Here is a 16,539-nt window from a genome sequence, read left to right as displayed (position 1 = left end):
ACCAGCTGCTCCTAGGAAACCTTATGGGACAGTGCTACGCTGTCCGATAGGGTTGCTATGAGTCAGAATCGACTCGATGGCAAGAAGTTAAAGACTAGTTAATAATAATCTAAAATTTGACTCATTAAAGATTAGAAAAAGGTGTTCTTCCTAATAAAGTTATAGTGTCCATTAAAATATACTTGGGACACTAATCTGGCTACTAGTTAATATTTGGTAATTTTCCAAAACTCTGATAGTACATACAAAAATTTTAATTTTTAATTTTAAGAAGGACACTTTATGAGTTCATTCTCAACCTTGCTTTGAGTTGGTTATAATTTTCGATTGCTGCTGTTCTTGTTTTGTAACAAGACATTTTGCTTGCTAAATTTTATTTTCAGTTTATTTTATCATGCACTTTTCATTTAAGCAACTTGTAGTAAGGTGAATATCACCATCAGTAGTCTTGATTTAGAGTTTGAAAACGTTTATTACAAGTATTTTGCTTTGTATTTTTAACACAAGTCAGCCATATGTTTATTGCTAAACAGAGATAGACACCCATAACTTAAATGTCCACTTTATTATTTCTCACTGATTTATTCTTCTTTGGAATGTGAGAATTGGTAGGATAGTGAACATGAGATCTTTTGCTTGACCTCTGTGGGCTGCATCAAAAACGTTGAGAGACACTAATACAAAATGATTTCAGAGTATGTAACTAGATAGATCTAATCTTGACCTTGAAGTGAAATCTAGATGAGTAAAAGAGAAAATAAAAAAATAAATATAAGACTTGTCTTAAGTAAAATTGTAGCATAGGACATGTTGGTCTTTAGCCCCTGTCTTGGTCTCCCCCATGCTTTGTAATTCTCTTTCCCCTGCTGCCAAGAGACCGGAGCCTGTTGCCTTGGGTGGCACTCCTTCCCCTAAACAGTCCACTGGCTCTAGAGCTTGTCCCAGCACTGATTACATTTCCCTCCTTTCCCAGCATTCATTCATTCTCTGTCTCTCTCTCATGCGCGCACACACACACACACACAGATAGAGACACACACACACACACAGATAGAGACACACACACACACAGATACAAACACTCTCATTGTAATGCACGCTTAACATTCCTTCAACACTCGTTATTCAACTAGCTATCACACCATCCAGTAAGCTTATAATTGCTTGCGTTGCAGAGACTTGTAAATATGGGTGCTTTTGTGGAGGGAGCATCATAAGATACTGATATAGTATATTCTATCAGCTAAACATGGAACTTTTTTCTAATAAAAAAATTATCAAATATAAGCACGTAGTTATGGCTCATCCAGTGCTGATACGTTATTGCACAGGTCATTTCAGAAATATTTTTTAATATATATTATACATATATATGCATATATATGTGTGTGTGTGTGTGTAATTATTATTATTATTACTGGAAAGTGATGTTAACATACATTTTTCTCCTAGTTTATCTGCAGTAAAGGGAAGAGATCCCTGTCATACACTCTTAACATCCGGAAGCTCCAAGGGCACAGCAGTTGCCTCAGTTTGACTCTTGCTGGCCTGTCTGTTTGTTTTCTCCACTATAGTCTCTTTCCACCATTGTGTATTTTTCATTTCTTTTGAAGAGTTTTGGACCGGAATGGCTGAAAAAGTTATGTCAAGGAAGAGTAGCACACTGGATATAAAACTACACAGTTATTAGAGGCACGAAGAGCTTTCAAGAAAAATCAGTAGGTGGGGCTGAGGGAAGACTTTTGTCATCATGAGTCATGATCGACATTACTGCAGTCTAGGAGAACTAACTCAGAGTGGCTAGGAATGGGAGCTGGGTGAAGCCAGGGCCGTTGGAGTTTACCTTGGCTTCAGAGGTTTTGAAGACAAAGGAGGAACATTTGCCAGTTTAGTGAATGAACAGTTCCAGACAACTATGCCAGAGTAGAGTTTTATTCAGTTATGGCTCCCATTTCTAAACACTCCTAGCATTGCATGGGGGTATACAATGTACAATAAATTCACTTCATCAGATATTCATGTCAGGAGCAACAAGTAATAACTAAGTTGTTAGATTTAGCAAGGTCAGCAGCTCCTGGGTTTCCTATTAATGTATTCATGCTGCTAGTTCATTAATATCAATAGCTGGTAACATTTATTAGCTGGCACCAAAGGTTTATTTGAGAATCCTTTTATCCAGTAACCTAATGTTTCCTATGAATTAGGAGAAAAACCACCCTATTTTATCAGTAATCATCTGTTGTCTAAGTCAAGGAAACAATTAAATCACAACTTTAACAACACAGAACTAATCCAAGGGGCCATACAGCAGAGTGACAAAGGGCCCCACTTAGTGAGATATAAATGTTGTGTAACTTCAGGGTGAGAGCTCAGCTGGCTTTGTGGTTAAGAAAGCCACCTTCAAGGCTTCAATTTACAGACACTTGTCTTGAAATCCCAGATCTACCTATTTATAGGAAATATGTCCTTAGGGGAACTACTTACACCCTGTATTTTTCCATGAATAAAATGAAGAAAATAATTAATACCTACCCTATTGAGTTGTTGTGATGATTAAATAAGACAATAAATGTAGAGTATTTAGGACAAAGTGTGGCACACATAAGCACTTAGGACCTGGCACTTATTAACTGGGACTTCTGAACACAATACAGCAGAAATCTTTCTTTCATCAATGGATATCTCCTACACCAACCTCCCCACCCCAGCCCCAGGTGGGGCTCTGTAGTCTCTTACAAATCATGCTAGTAAATAATCATAACTTGGAGCTTAGAGCTGATTATTATTTATATATGTAGTTGCTCAAGTGAAGAATTAATCCCACTTCTAAACAATATTGTTATTTGATATAATACACACTGGGTTTGTTCAAGCACTATAGTGTACAATTATCTGTAATTAGGGTTTTAAATAAATGGTGAAGTAAGAAAAGAAACAGTATAAAGAATTTATAGACTCCACTTAAACATATTTTAACCAGGCTGCCATCAAGGGCCCGTAAAGCATTAGTATATTCTACTAGGCAATTATGCAAGTGCCTATTTCCAAGATGTCTTAAACAAAATCTTGGGAAAATAATCTAATTGTTATTTTACAGAATTTTTTTGTTAATACCTTCAGTCTAATAGGAACCTGAAGGAGCTCTGGTGGTGCAGTGGTTAAGCGCTTGAACCCACCTTCTGCTCCGTGGGAGAAAGATGTGGCTGTCTGCTTCCGTAAAGATTACGGCCTTGGAAACCCTGTGGGGCAGTTTTACTCTGTCCTGTAGGGTCACTATGAGTCGGAATTGACTTGATGGCAACAGAATAGAAATCCACTTTATGGGAGAGAAGAGAAAAAACAATAATTTAAGGAGAATTATTAATAGGGAAGGTTTAAATGGAAAATATAATGACTAAAGAATATTAACCTAGCTAATGTCTAAACGTTAAGATAAATTGATTAGAAGGTATGAAACTAGAGTGGTACAAGCGTCAGACTGATAACTGAGGTTTCAGCTAGTATCTCCTCTTTCCCCTATATCTTAGAGTGTGTTCTCAATTCTAAAGTCAACATTGTTTAATGCATCATTTTATAGGCCTGCAGGACAAGTTCAGGGAAATAGAGTTATTCATCTGCTTAGGAAAAGAGCTATATTTAACCAGTTTCCTCCACCTCTTTCCATCTATGTCATCGTCTTCTGCCAGGAGAGATTCACTTTTGTCTTTTAGTTAAAACGAACTGTCTTAGCCTGTTTGTTCCCTACAAGCATTTTTACAGACATATATCACCTTAAATTTCTAAAGTCACTAAATCACAAAATTTCCATGACAAAGGAGCTTGTTAAGAGGATGAAATAAGTTGGAACTTTACCGTACTGAGTAACCAAAATCACAACCTTGAGCTTATATGAGTCAGGACACATATGTAGGTTCTCTGGAATCACAGAAGAGGTGTTTTAGTACTTGTAACCCCTTGTGTAACAGATTTGGCTTTTTGCCTTGCCTAAGAAACAAAGAGAAATTCATTCTGTTTTATGTTGTTGCTGCCTTTGGAGTAGCAGATTCAGTATTTTAGAGTATCTGTGGAAATTAACTGCCTTTTCTAAGACTGAGGTTTGTGATTTTTTTTTCTTTTTTCCTGATTTGTCCAAATCACTTTACATCTATTTTGTCTGTTGCCCCCAAACTAAAAGTGCATCCATGTGTTTTATAAGTGCAAAACTATCAATAATAATAACCAAAAAACCAAACCTATTGCCTTTCATTCTATTCTAACTCATGGCAACTCTATAGGACATAGTAGAACTACCCCATAGGGTTTCCAACCAGCAGCTTGTGGATTTGAACTGCTGACCTTTTGGTTAGTAGCCAAGCTGTTAACTACTATGCCACCAGGGCTCTGATAATAATAACAACCACTATTTATTAAGCAAAGGAGCCTGGTAGCACCCTGGTTAAGCACTTGGCTGCTAACTGAGAGGTCAGTGGTTTGCATACCCCAGCCACTCCACTGGAGAAAACTGTGGCAGCCTTGGAAAGGTAAAGATTTACAGCTTTGGAAACCCTATGGGGCTGTTCTACTCTGTCCTGTAGGGTTGCTATGAGTCAGAATCGACTGGAAGGCAACAGGTATTTATTAAACGCAGATTGTGTACGAGGAATTTATAGTCTCTTAGTTACATACAAATAAATAAATAAATCTTAGTTACATATAATTTTTTTTTGGTGCATAAAACTGTGGTCCATGTTAACATAGCACATAACCTTCCCAAAGTCACAGAACTAGTAAACTATTTTATAGTTCTGTACATATATAAAGTATATTTTTTAAAGATGTATAAGCCACAAAAAAGGCTTTTATTAAAAATTCTCCACTATTTCTCTGAATATGAATTTATAACTTAATAACTTATTAAAAATTTTTTAACATCTACTATGTATCAGGTATGCTGGATTAGACTGGATTAGTAGCAGAAATATCAAGAAAACCAATAAATTAAACCCTACCCTTCAAGAGCTTCCAATCTAGTGAAAGAGTCAGGCATTTAAACTGATAAATTACAAGACCAAGTAACTATAATGAAAAGATATGAGCACAGCCTGCGACAGCAACAAAATTCCTCTACGTTTTGTCTACTTTCTGCCGTGAAATATCACACATGACTTGGAGTTATGCTTTTGAAAAGGTCAAAATTTTCTCTATACATTTTACTTTGTACATTCAGCTATTCAAACACTATAAAGTTCTATCAAACAAGATTATATATAAAACAAAACACATTTTTGTATTTTAAAATTTTAAAATTTAAATTTTTAAGACTTTGTAAATATAAAGGAAGAGTTAAATAAAAATTAAATCTCAATAAATACGAACTCTCTAAAAATCTTCTAGATTTTCTGTTGGTTTATTTAATTGAGATGATTAAGAGTATTGCCTCACTTGGTTGTTTCTTGGCTGTTGCCAGGTCCTGTACATCAGGAGTTTTCAAAAACTAGGCCCTTCAGCGATGTGACTGACTATAGTAGTAAGTGAGGTTATGCCAGGCTCTTCAAACCTGCTTTCCACAGATTGTTTCCTGCAATCTGGCTTTTCTAGGGCTTCTCCTGGATTGTGTTTTCCCATGAAGTTGCCTACTAAGAGTACTCCAGGAAAGCATGAGGGAAGGTTATAAGTTACTTCTGACTTATAGAAACTTACCTTACTAGTCTAGGTGTTTCTGCCACCATCACTGGAGGCCTCACTCTCAGGTCTTATATGTTTAACATATTCCATAAACCCGTTATCAAATTCAACCAGCTAAATTATCAAATGATTCAGTAAGCTTATACTATAATTGTTCAGGTTTCAGAGACTGATGAATACTGGTGCTTTTGTAGAGCATCAGAAGATACTGATATAGTATGTTCTATCAGCTAAACATGGAACTTTTCTAATAAAAAATACATTTATTCAAGAAAATGAAATTTGTTTTAATGTATCGATAAGAGACTGAACTGAGAAGCAGTTCTGGAATATATTAGTGGGAAGTACATCAAAAACCAAGCAAACAACAACAAAAAGATGATCAATAATCCATAGGGAAAATAATTTATCAAAAAATCATAATATATGGTCCACCTATCAATAATATTTACATAGTTATAATAATATTATAATAATCTAATTGCCAAATATTGATCTAACAAAATTGAAATTGAAATATATTGGGAGAAGGTGAATGGGATGCGTGCATGTGGCTGATGCAGGTTGGTGGGACAGGATGAGAGACAGATAAAACCTCATATACTATAGTAGGATGTCAATAGAAAATGTGTAATATTGAAAAATTATGAAGTAGGAAAACAACCATGTTATTCAGAAGTTTGAAGGTAAACACTAAAAAATGTACACAGTTAAAGTGGTTGCTTCTAGGGCAAGGTATCTAAACCTTGGCACTGTTGACACTTTGGACTGGATTATTCTTTGTTATGGACAACTCTCCTGTGCATTGTAGGATGTTTAGAAGAAACCCTGGTTTCTGTTCACTAGATGCTAGTAGCACCTAACCCCTCCTCCCTCAGCTGTGACAACCAAAAATATGTCCAGACGTTGCCAAATGGACCCTGAGGAGAGAAAGAAAATTTCCCCCAGTTGAGAACTACTGCTGTAGTGATTGGAAGATGGAGTGGAGGAGAGCTGAGCGTGGAGGCGGAGCCATTTATCCATATTAAATATTGAGCAAGTATTTGACTAAACTACAAACATGTATAACTTTGAATAAAATAAAAATGTAATAGTGGATATTTCTACTAAAAACCTGTGATAAAATTAGCCACAAAAATTATTCTTCTAACCAGGTTGCCAAGAAGGTCACTGTCACTAGGGATGTCATTAACAATATTTCAAAAATGGTACTGTTATTGTTTGTTTGTTGTTGTTCTTTCATTTTGGATGTTCATATTAATTGTACAATAATCCTCCAAAGTTTGTGGTGGGTCTAGCTTTTCTTAACAATCTAATATACCTAGTTTTTAAAAAATCTAACAGGGCTTTGCTTATAGGTAAGAATTTTATGATTGTTCTTTACTTGTTTTGTCTTGCTTTAGAGACACAACTTTATCATATTTTTCAAGTGATTCCAGGGAAAATATGCCATATAAATGGAATATTACCCTAATTATTTCTTTAGCCCTTTTATATCAAACATGAAATGTATAGATAATTGCCCTATTGAGTCTTATCTATTATTCAAAATTTAAACATATGATATTGGTAAAAGATAATTGTTTTTAATTAGTCTAAGATGTTCTCATGGCAAGCAAAAATTACTAAATTTTGTGATTATTTCCTTCATGTTCTATCTTGTAAACAGAGATTCAGTTTAAAACTTGTGTTTGGTCAATTCATTAAAAAATAAAATCCTCTTTGGTCAAAGTGATCAAAGCTTTATTTAGATTTTTAGCAAATAATTAATCTTAGTTTTACTGCATACATTCATCAACATATAAAAGAAACAATAGAGTAGGTACTTTTGAAAGAATTACCCCATTTATCAAGCTGACATTTTGGCTCCTTAACAAAAAAGCAGAGATTCCATCACTGGTGTATATAGAGGCAAATTCAAATCAAGTAATTTGTGCCACTTGAGGATATTTGATTAATGAGACCATACGTGCTTGTATTAATCTTTCTACATTCTTCATTCTCACTCTTGGTACATAACCATTCTCTTTGGAAAACACCTTTATTTTCTTTATGCTTAATACAGATTTAATCATAATTTAAGTTTGGAATTTTTTCCTTCGGACATTTTTTCATAAATCTTTTATAGGACTTTTAATTTCTAAGCTAACTACATTTGTCAATTCTAGTTCATATTGTGAAGATTTTAATATTTTTCTAACTTTATGGAGGATAAAATGTTAGAATAATTAATTGAGACCTTTTGCCTTCTATTTTTCTTGCTATACCCTTTAGAATATAAAAGATATAAAAATCTGACTTTAGATTGTAACATCAGAACAATAATGGCTTTAGTTATAATTCTCTAGGTAAAAGACAGGTTCAATAATGTCATCTTTGAAGTAAGTGTGAATAGAATCTAAATTGCCATTAAGAACTCTACTGCTGCTGTGATTACTTAAAGCAAAAGATATTTGATAGATGAATAGTGCAAATGTTTGCCAAGTCTGCTTAATGAAAGAATTAAGCATTACTTGCTTTAGGAGGGAGGGGGAGTCCCTGGGTGGCATAAACAGTTAAATGCCGTGGCTGTTAACAGAAAGTTTGGCTATTCTAGTCCATCTAGAGAAGCCTTGAAAGAGAGGCCTAACAATCTAATTCTGAAAAACCAGCCACTGAAAACCCTGTAAAGCAAGTTCTACTCTAACACACACTGGGTTACCATGAGTTGGAATCGTCTCAACAAGCAAGTTTTTTGTTCGTTTGTTTTTTCAAAAAAAGTTACAGCTTTAGTTTTTCTGGCCTCTTTGGCCATCTTTAATTTATGGGTTTTTTTCTTATTCTGTGTCAAAACCACAACTTTAGACAGGAAGCCTGGTGGATCCCAAACACTGCCAGTCCTTAGGTGACAGGGAAAAGTCACCTTTAGGTAAAGCTAGAAAATCCACTGCACATAGTCCAAAGAGTTATGAAACCCTTTTACGAGATTCAGGCAGGAGTCCTTAAGTAAAAATAGGAAGCCCTGTTGCCATCGAGTCAATTCCAACTCATAGCGACACTGTAGGACAGAGTAGAACTGCCCCATAGGGTTTTCTGAGGAGCGGATGGTGGATTTCAACTGCCAACGTTTTGGTTAGCAGTCAAGCTCTTAATCACTGCACCATCAAGGCTCCAAAAATAGGAAGGAGGTTATAAATTTCACAAGTTTCATAGTCAAAGACAGGGAAAGGCTAAGTTCACATTTAGTGGATTCACAGGGAACATCAACTACTGGAGAGGTTCAAGGACAAGATATAACTTCATCCCCACCTAAGAAGTTGTGTTTTCAGGGTTTCATAACCCAGCTGGAGACTGTTGATCACAATGGAGCTTCATTCCTATGTGGGAATGGCCAATTATTGACCCCAGGATAAAATCCCAACCCCAGCTTGGAATATAAAACCAGTCAAGATCTGGATCCTGATTCCTTTTTCCTGCCTCGTTGCTCCTTACCTCAACCTTGCCCCTCCCAAGGCCAAATACGCTAAACCAGGGATCAACAAACATTTTCTGTGAGGCCAGCTAATGCATAGTTTCGACTTTGTGGGCCATACAGTCTCTGTCATAACTACTAAACTCTGCCATTGTTGCCGGGAAGCAACCATATATAATACTTTAATGAATGGGTGTGGTTGTGCTCTGATACAACTTTATTTACAAAGTCAGGTGGCCGGCTTGATTTGGTCCATCGACTGTAGTCATTTGCTGACCCCTGCTGTGGACCAGTGATTTACAAACTGTGAGTTGTGTTAAAGCACTCATGTAAAATTCAGTTGCTATCGCTTCACTTCATTGTAAAACTGCTCAGAGATTGGTGAATATCCTAATGATAACAATAATAACAAATATTTACAGTCTGTAGGCAATAAACACAAATAATCTTGACCTTCATAATCTTTTCAACTAGGTTTATTATCTGTATTTCACAGATGAGAAAATTGGGGCTCAGAGATGTAAGTAAGTTGTTAGAGAGGAAATATTCTGTAGAATCAGCAGGATTTCCTGGGTTTTAATCTCATCTCTGCCACTTCTCAGCTCTGTGAACTTTGGCAAGTTACTTTACCTCTCTGTGCCTTTGTTTCCTCATTTGTAAAATAGAAGTATAGACAGTACCATTCTCATAAGTTGTTGTAAGGAGTGAAAAGTTAATAATACATGCAAAACCCTTAAACTATGTCTGTCAAAGAGTATGCTTTTAGTAAGTGGTAACTATCATCATCATCATCATCATCATCATTCAAGATCATGCATGTTGCAAAGGAGAGAGCCAGAATTTCATCTCAGACCTCTGTGATTCCAGTGTCAGTGGTTTCCCACTGAACCAACTTGCCTTGATGATTGATGATTGGGGAATTAGAGTCAGGGATTAGAAGTAAGTACCTAAGTGTGGCTTGGAATGGCTATATCATTCCCTACTTGCATCACAGTTTAAAAAAAAAAAAATTGCCATCAAGTCGATTCCGACTCATAGCTACCCTACAGAACAGAGTAGAACTGGCCCATAGGGTTTTCAAGAAGCAGCTGATGGATTTGAACTACTGACCTTCTGGTTAGCAGTCAAATGCTTAACCACCAAGTCGTGTCCCTTACTCCTGCATGGGTGGCTGAGCCGACTTTAACTAGACATGATGAATTTAAACTGTCAGTAAGGAAAGAATTCAACAATACTAAAGTTTTTCTTTGCCACCTTCCCAGTCTGGGACAGACCCTGAGAAAGTGATAAGAAGAAACAGCACACCCAGGGCCACCTGAAGAATATAAGCTAAGTGAAACTTTCCCTCTGCCAGAGAGAGAAAAAAAATTAGAAACCTCATTATGAGAATGCCAGTTGGGTAAAGAGGAGAACCTAAGAGGCAAGAAGCCCTTCCAGTGCAGTCATGGACATTAATAAAGAGGGTGAGGTCCTCTTCAGGACTATGATCTGAAGCACAGCTGAGAAGGCAGTCAGGAAAGAACCTTCTCCATGAGGACTGCCTGGCCCATTAGACTACAGATCTTGGTCTCAACAACTCTTTTTCTTCTGATCCTGTTCCTGCTCTTCCTCCTCCATTACTGAAATCTTGATTAAGAAGAGTAACAAAAGGAAAGGAAGTTTCAGATGCTGTTGTTGTTAGGCTTTGTCCAGTCAATTTTCAACTCATAGCGCCCCATAGGGTTTTCTTGGCTGTAATCATCAGATCTTTCTCTGGAGGAGCTGCTGGGTGGGTCCGAAGCACCAACTTTCTGCTTAGCAGCGGGGCTCTTAAGCACTGCGCCACCAGGGTTCCCTTTTTCTGAGTCAATTTCCCCTATTCAGAGGGTGGAATAACCCTGGCTGAGGCACAGGAGGGATCTGAACCCCTCATCTCCCTATCTTATGTCCATGAAGAATCTTTGGGGCATTTAATTCTTTTTGTCTCTCTTTTCCTGCCTCAAGACCTTGTTATTTTCTTTTCACATGTGACTCAAAGATAAATTGAGATGAGAATCTGGAGGCTCCCTTTTAGATTGTAAATTCTGGGGCTCTACTTGATGCCCTAAAGAACACTTGTATTGTCAACTGGAAAGGTGCTGGAGGAGGAGGAGGAGGGAAAGATACAATAGGGAAGGGTTACAGAATACTTTATTGAGATAGTTAAGATACTTCTGTTTGGAGGACAGAGAAATCCTAGAGATTTGTAAGGAATAAATGGAAAAACTATATAATAATTCAACCATTTATATTCAGAAAGTAGTGCTCAACTCCTTTAAAGATACGGAACAGAAGGTCTTGTGAGAATTTCTTTCATTACAGATGACGTTACTTCATTAACAAACGAACACAAATGAACAAAACAAGGCTGTATTATCTTTTGTTGTTTTTGTTTTTTTAAACAGGAAATAATTTCAACTAGCTTATACCTTAAAACTGGAAAAGACTTTAAAATCATCTAAAATCATGTGTCCTACTTTTTGTTTAGTTTATTTTTTTTACTAAGATAAGCTATAGAGGCAGTAAGTCAGAGGATAAGGGTAGAGAAGAAACTAGATCCCAGCTTTCAAGATTCTTGGTTTGGTTATTTTTCCACCACACCAATAAATTCGACTTCTTTTTTTCATAAAGAAAGGGTTATATCTTGCTTTATGTTATAATACAATCTATTCATTTAGTCATCCTTTCTACAGCTATTTTTTAAATTCCTATTACATGGCAATCATTCTACTAATTGCTTCTCTCTAAAAGTAGAACAAGACAGACTTGGTCGCTGCCCTCATGAAGTTTATTCTCTAGTTGTAGAAACCAAACCTGTTGCTGTCAAGTAGATTCCGACTCATAGCGATCCTATGCGGCAGGGTAGAACTGCCCCGTCGAGTTTCCAAGGAGCGCCTGGTGGATTGTAGAAAGAGACATTAAATCACTCGGAGAATATTAACTTCTGGAGAAGAGTGGTAGTTGAGCACAGGTCTCCTAAAGTCTTGTATCTGTAGATCTTAGTTAAATCTTATTCTCCAGAATGTGAGAACACCTTTTATCTCCATTTTAGGTTCTCAAATTCCAAGAAAATAATAAATGGATATTAAAAGAAAAATAAAGATGTGATGAAATGAATAAGCCTTAAATTCTAAAGAGATTGTTGATTTGTTATTTTTATCTTAAATTTTGCATGGAAATATCTCGTTCAGATTCTTTAATTTGTACATGCTTTTATCCAGAAGAAATAACAGTCAGCAACACATGCTAATTTTAAAAAGTCACGTTCGTCACGTGTTGGTTTCAGAGCCAAAAGCCAAATATCCCATCTCCTGAGGATCCCTGTGTGGAATGGTGCAATACAAATATTTACATTAAAACTATTTTCCTAGGTGCCAATCTTATGCCTTAAGGTGGGTCAAATTAATCACAGAGAAAACATACAAATCTTTCCTCAATAATTTTTGTAATGAAAAAATGAAGTGAAATATTTTAAAAATATTTTGATATATTAAAAATTCTGCATCTTTAGACTTTGTAAGTGTTCTAAATTAGAAAATAAATTTTAAATAAGTTTAATAAGTAAAATATCATGCACACATGAAAGAAAAAATGGATATTGGAGATGTATATATTAACAATTTTCTAATGAAGAAGCACACGCAGAATAAAATGACTTACTGTTTAAAAAAAAAACAACTAAGATTTAAGAAGTTTCCTAAAATGTTTGCTTATTTTTTGGTTTTCTTACAAATGGAAATAAATATTTATACTTGAACAGATAAAATTTTAACCTTAGGTACTTAATTATAGGAGTTATAAAATTAGGCAGGTATTAGGTAATTTTATTTTATAAATGTATATTATTGATAGTGTATGCCAAGATAAAGATTTTTACACAATTGCAAATACCATACTTGCTTTCTTAAGAAATGCCTTGGTATTTCAGGGGGAAACGTATATGTGTATATAGCTGTATAAATGTTTGTGTTTTGGTGTGTGATGTATTTGGTGTATGATTTTTTTCACGAGCACATTGGATTCACGCTATACTGATTGTCTGGAACTTTGAATTTTTTAAAAGAATGTATCTTGGAAACTGTTCTATGGCCATAGAACTCTCTCTTGCTTTTGAACGACTATGTAGTGTCCCATTGTATGATTATTCAATAATCTACTTAGCTAGTACCTTATTGAAAGATGGAGCCCTCATGGCACAGTGGTTAAGACCTCGGCTGCTAACCAAAAGTTCAGCAGTTTGAATCCACCATCCACTGCTTGGAAACCCTATGGAACAGTTGTACTCTGTCCTATAAGTGATGATTCAGAATTGACTCAATGGCTTCAAGGTTATTGAAGATATGGTATTCACTTTAGAGACACAAGGAAAGAAATAAGAAATAGAGCAATTCATGTACAGCCGAGTGCAGTATGTCAACGAACTGGCAAAATGTAATTACCTACAGAAATTATATTATTTCCCTATTTGATGTCATAAAAACAAAAGTATTGAAACAATGAAACTAAGGTACAGAAGCCTTAAGAGAAGGCAGATTTGAGCAATATTAAGCACACTTTCAAGCTCATTATGATATAATTTACATGATGTTAAATAACTTCTAGATGCATTTTGAAAATTTATCTAGACTACTGGATAGTTCACTGTGGTATGATACAACCACTGCGTGACCCATCCTCTGCTTTTCGGGACGTTAATAGTAGCACACTGTAGCTATATAATTTTTTTTTTAGGTTTCAGTGGGTTTTTGCATATTATCTGAATCCTCATAAAAATCCTGTGAGTTAGATAAAGAAGATTCCTCATGTTGCAGAAGAGACACTGAGGTTCAGAATGATATGCCTAAGGGCACACAGATAAAAAGTGGTAGGGCTAGGGCTAGATACCAAAGTTCACAAAGAAAACTTCAGTTCTCATTCTAATACATTGTCTTTCTACCAATCAGTATATTCTTTTAATTTAATTTATAAACATATTATACAACACTAATTTCTCCCACCTTTATATCATGATTGTTTTCAGTGTAGTGCTCTTTTGAAAGTTGGAAAAAGAACAAAAGAAATAACTTAATATAAAATGATATTTTGATTGATCTCTTTGAAAAACAATGCTCATTTAGTTTTTTAATAATGCTTATTTAGTTTCTGACTTAAATAGCAATATTTTTGTGGAAGCTCTAACCAAAAACAAATATCATAAAATTATTAGTTTTCTAAGTACAGGAATTAGTAAATATTAAAAACATTTATATTTAAAGCACTCCATAAATAATAATATTTAATAAATATTTAAAGCATTTCTTAGATCAACACAAGCATTTCATTTGCATTGATGAAAACAGATAAGCTTAACAGTATGTTTCTTTGCTCATTTCTTGGGAAGAATTAAAAGAAAAAAATGGGGGTAGGGCCAATTATGCATAAAACTATACTGTAGAATAATTTTATTGAAAAAAATGATATAGAGATGGGAAAATCAATACCATAAAATTTAAAGTAATTTAAATAACTAGGATCTATTTTGCCATAAAAAAAAATAAAGAAAGAAAGAATGTGGATGCAGTACTACAATGAGACAGAGGACAGGACGCCACAGAATAAAAGAATGAGCCTTTACTTCTTTTTGTCTCTTGATTGAGGTTTTATCCCATTTACCTTTGTCAAAGCCATAAATAGCCTATTTCTATTGTGTTTTTTTCCTTGACAGTGATCCATAGTCCTACATATTTTATGTCACCTCTAGATATTTCTTGCCAAATGGAAATTTGATAGCTTCAAACTAATGTTGGGGAGTGTTGTAGGCTGGGTTCCCAAAAAGCAGACTCTAAGAAAGAGATTAGCACATAGGAAGTTTATTAGAGAGCATTCTTCCGAAGGACCTATGTGGAGGGATGGGAAGAAAGCAAGATTGGGCAGTAAGAAAAGGTAGAATTGGAATGCAGTCTCAACTACGGCCTCAGACAATTGTGGGGGGCCCCTGAAGATGGGATCATCCTTCGGAGTTACCTCCACATTGGGCCATTTATTCCCACATGGACCAGGCATTGGATATGGGCCTCCCTGTGAAGGAGCTTGACCTCAGCAAGGTGTCTTTCTCTAGTTAAGACATTCCCTGAATGGGTTGACAGCTACACACTGTTGGCAGCACTTTAAACTGGTGTGGGAATAAATTCCTTTATTCCTGAAGGAGAGTATACACTGTACACCTCAGGGCCAACCAACAAGATTGAAACAAAGAAAGAAGGAATGAGCCTAGAGGTTAACCTCATTAAGGCATGCTGCTGAACTTGGTAATGGGGACACCAAGTAGGAGAGGAAAGAATTTTCAGATAGCACTGAAATTCAGTATTTATCTGCTCTAAAAGGTGATACATACTTTATGAAGAAGCAAGTGCTATTATTTTTTTAAAAGTAAGAGATTAACTAATTATCCTCTAAGTCTGTAAAAGATAATATTAAAAAAAGTTACTTCTGATTTTTCAAGGTGAGAGGCAGTATTTTACAGTGGTTAAGACTATAGATTCTGAGCCAAAATTCTAGCTCTAACTCTGCTACTCATTATTTAAGTGAATTTCTACAAGTTAACCTCATTGATCCTCAGTTTTCTAATCTGTCAATGGAGAAAATAATAACCTACTCCATTCAACTATTGTAAAGAATAAGAAGGTTAATACTTGTAAAGCACTCAAAATGGTGGCATGAGCCATGTAGTAAGCAATCAACAGGCATGAACTCTAGGGCTGTAACCGTTGAAATGTAAATCCATTAGAATAGGGATTTAATTTCATCTCTTTTGATTATTGCATTATTCCCATGGCCGTTGAGTTGGTTCAGACTCACAGTGACCCTATAGGACAGAGTAGAACTGCCTCATAGGGTTTCCAAGGCTGTAAATCTTTACGGAAGCAGACTGCCACATCTTTCTCCCTCAGAGTGGTTGGTGGACTTGAACTGCCAACCTTTCGGTTAGCAGCCAAATGTTTTAACCACTGCACCACCACGGCACATAATAGGCATGGATAAATGAAACCTGAAATTAAATCTAATAATGAGTTTATACCTATTGAAAAAATACATAGATTTAATGATGTTAAGTAATAATTTTGAGGGTATAAATAAGTATATTGACTCTATTTTGAAAAATATATAACTGAAACTTGAACATAATATCTTATTCTATCTTTTACAATCTCTTTAAAAAATTAAATAATGAAATTGAATACTAAAAATGTAGTCAAAGTGGCAATTATTCCAAATTATACTAATTTATTTGAATTATTTTTCTTTCTATGTTTTTGTTCTGTTTAATATGTGAAGAAAGATGTTAGAAGAAGATATGTAACATTTTATCTGTACAGTGTCTTTCTCCATTAAATCTGGTTTACTGTTTTGGTTTTCACTAATTCTTA

This window comes from Trichechus manatus, unplaced genomic scaffold (genome assembly GCF_000243295.1).
Source record: "Trichechus manatus latirostris isolate Lorelei unplaced genomic scaffold, TriManLat1.0 scaffold00085, whole genome shotgun sequence".
Taxonomy (NCBI): domain Eukaryota; kingdom Metazoa; phylum Chordata; class Mammalia; order Sirenia; family Trichechidae; genus Trichechus; species Trichechus manatus.
This window is presented reverse-complemented; position numbering follows the sequence as displayed.